Raw genomic sequence first — 3,564 nt, 5'->3', positions numbered from 1 at the left:
ATACAGAAGCTTCCAAGAAAACTTACAACTAGATGACTGAAAGGAGCAGCAGTCACTGCTTCCTATAAAAATAATAATCTCATGGCCATATGAAAACTGGATGTGACAGGGGTGAAGGGATGAAGGGCATCAGACTATGTCAGCCCAAAGTATGCCACTTGGGCAGAAGAATTATTTTGAGTTGAAGACATTTGGGAATGAACACACACAGGAAGAGTTCTCTGCCCTCTCCTGACCTGCCTGAAAGCAGGGTAGAAATTTCCCTTTGTGTAGGTGTTTCCCTCCTCTGAACTTGAAAAAGAACCCTTGTCACTGGAGAGAGTCGACCCTGACATAAGTTTGTATAAACAAACCTTACTAAAATAACCCCAATTTTCCATTAGTTTCCCCCACATATTTCCTAGTCACTTTCCTACAATTTACCATACTTTGTAAGCCAAACCCTCTTTCCTTAGTTAAAAATAGTATGTAAGGGGGCCCCTGGGTGGCTCAGATGGTTGTGTCTGCCTTCGGCTCAGGTCATGATCCCAGCGTCCTGGGATCGAGCCCCACATCGGGTTCCCAGCTTGGCGGGGAGCCTGCTTCTCCCTCTCCCTCTGCCTCCCCCCCCCCCCCCCCCCCCCCCCCCGCTCATGCTCTCTCTCTGTATCTCTGTGTCTCAAATGAATAAATAAAATCTTTTTAAAAAATAGTATGTAAGTCCTGTATCTAATCACTTCTTTGAGTTTCATTTTTTTCCTATAAATCCTATGTGCATAAATGTTAAAAATATGTGCCATTGCGGTACGACAGCGGGTAATGGGGGGGGTGCGTGTGAGGTCATCGCGCGGGCGGGCGGGCGGGGTTGGGCGGTTTGAACTAGGCGAAGATGGAACCGAAGCCGGGCAGAGGCTGTGGACGCGGTCCCACCGAGAGCCGAAGATGGCAATGAACGTATATTCAACGTCAGTCACCAGTGATAACCTAAGTCGACATGACATGCTGGCCTGGATCAATGAGTCTCTGCAGCTGAATCTGACGAAGATCGAACAGTTGTGCTCAGGGGCTGCCTACTGTCAGTTTATGGACATGCTGTTCCCTGGCTCCATTGCCTTGAAGAAAGTGAAATTCCAGGCTAAGCTAGAACATGAATACATCCAGAACTTCAAAATACTACAAGCAGGTTTTAAGAGAATGGGTTGACAAAATAATTCCTGTGGACAAATTAGTAAAAGGAAAGTTTCAGGACAATTTTGAATTTGTTCAGTGGTTCAAGAAGTTTTTTGATGCAAACTATGATGGAAAAGACTATGACCCCGTAGCTGCCAGACAAGGTCAAGAAACCGCAGTGGCTCCCTCCCTTGTTACTCCAGCTCTGAACAAACCGAAGAAACCTCTCAGCTCTAGCAGCGCAGCTCCACAGAGGCCCATTGCAACACACAGAACTACTGCAACCCCTAAGGCTGGCCGGGTGTGGTGCGGAAGAATCCTGGTGTGGGCAACGGGGATGACGAAGCAGCTGAATTGATGCAGCAGATCAACGTACTGAAACTTACCATCGAAGACTTGGAGAAAGAAAGAGATTTCTACTTTGGAAAGCTAAGGAACACTGAATTGATTTGCCAGGAGAACAAGGGGGAAAACGACCCGGTATTGCAGAGGATCGTGTATGCCACAGATGAAGGCTTTGTGATACCCGATAAAGGGGGTCCACAGGAGGAACAAGAAGAGTATTAACGGCCTGGGCCAGCAGAGCAACATCCGAATTCTTCACTCCAAATCATGTGCTTAACTGTAAAATACCCCCTTTTGTTATTCTTAGAGGCCTCACTGGTTTCTTTTCATGAGCAAACAGTACTCCTTAAAGTGCACTTTGCAGAAGTTTCACCCCTTTTCCAATGAGTTTGAGTTAGGTAGGAGCTTTTACCCTGTAGCAGAGCAGTGTTAACATCTAGTTGGGTCACCTAGGGAAAAAAGAGGCTGACCATGGGGCTCACCGTGTGAACGCTGATAACACTGATTGCTGGAGAAGGTGTTTTTATGTGATACCTGAGGTGGGAAACCTCAGTAGAGAAATGTAAAGACTGATTTGAATTTTAAGCTAATGTGAAATCTTGGCAGAGAACGTTTTAATAAATAAATGCCTTAAGAGTAAAAAAATATATATATATGTGCCATTGCTCTTGTTTATCTGTCTTTTGTTAGTTGAATTCACAGTACCCTGCTCACAAACTTAAGAGGTAGAGGAAAAGTTTTTCATCCCTTACAGGGGTTTGTTTAGAGGATCTTTGCTGATCCTTGTTCACACTGGGAGAGTTCTTTGCTGTAGTTGGTCTAGTTTTGACCAAATACCTATTGTCTCACTAATCCTTCTGCAATCAAATGCAGACCAGAATGCAATGGAAATCAATGAAATAACTTTTTAAATGACCAGGTAAGTTTCAAACAAGCAAGAAAAAGAGGAGGGACATGTTATTCATCCATAAAAAGGGATAAACTACTGAAACATACAAGTGCAAGGACCTTGAAAATGTTATGCTAAATGAAAGAAGCCTGACACAAAAGGTCACATATTAGATGACTCCATTTATATGAAATATACATAGGAATTTATAGGGACAGAAAGCAGATTAGTGGTTACCAGGTGCTGGAGGTGGGGGAATAGAATGGGGCCTCTTAATAGGCATGAGATTTCTTTTGAGGTGATGAAAATGGTTTGAATCTGGACAGAGGTGGTGATTGCACAACATTGTCAATGTACCAAATGCTACTAAATTGTTCGCTTTAAAATAGTTAATTTTATGTTATGTGAATTTCACCTTAATGAATTAAAAAAACAAAAGGAGGGGCAGTGGTTGAAACTATCTAACAATTATTCACTGGTCCCCTCCAAGAACAGGTCTTTCTGACATACTTTCTGCTTCTCTTTTCACAAACCCTTGCCCTTCCCATTGCTCTGAAAACCGCATCTCTTCCTCAGGGGCTCCAGTCCCTGAGCCCTTGCTTGGTCCTGCAACTCAGGCTTCTGTCAGGTGCTAGCAGAGCCACTCTGACTAGTCTACGCAGGAATGAGGGAGAGCAGGCACGCTTGATTCCAGCTCTGTCTGTCCTTTGGAGAAAGCTGCCTTTGAGATCCCTGACTTGGGCCCTCAGGAAGAAAACACTCCTTGTCAAGCAAACTATGGGTTTTTCTGGCACAACATAATCTAATCTCTTATTAGAAAAGGACATTCATTCTGCTGACATGTCATTGGCCAGCCAATTTTCCAAACAGAAACTCTCAAGGCACTTTGTGAAAGAGCATTTACTTCTTTTCCTGGGTCTGGTTTAAATCACAAAAGGTACCCTAGCTATAAATGTTTCACTATAACAACGAAGTTGGTTCTGTTCATGCCAAATGTCTCTGCTAATTGGGGGTGGGAAGAGTGAAAGAATGGGACTTTTTCTTCCATTTCACTCTACCATACCTGTAATACACTACTTTACAAAATCCTTTAAATATATATGTGCACCTTCTAACCACCTTGTAACGTGGTTGGAATGAGTATCCTTATTCCAGTTTGACAAATGAGGAGGCCACTGAAG

General features: G+C 43.6%; 1 pseudogene; it reads left to right on the top strand.

Moving 5' to 3' along the window:
* Window positions 1–840: 840 nt before the first annotated feature.
* On the top strand, window positions 841–1,801 carry LOC102740383 (microtubule-associated protein RP/EB family member 1 pseudogene; annotated as a pseudogene).
* The last annotated feature ends 1,763 nt before the right edge of the window (window positions 1,802–3,564 follow it).

This window comes from Leptonychotes weddellii, chromosome 4, assembly GCF_054177405.1.
Source record: "Leptonychotes weddellii isolate Sample4059 chromosome 4, ASM5417740v2, whole genome shotgun sequence".
NCBI classification, from domain to species: Eukaryota; Metazoa; Chordata; class Mammalia; order Carnivora; family Phocidae; genus Leptonychotes; species Leptonychotes weddellii.
The sequence above is the reverse complement of the archived record's forward strand: the minus strand, read 5'-3'. Positions and strand labels throughout refer to the sequence as shown.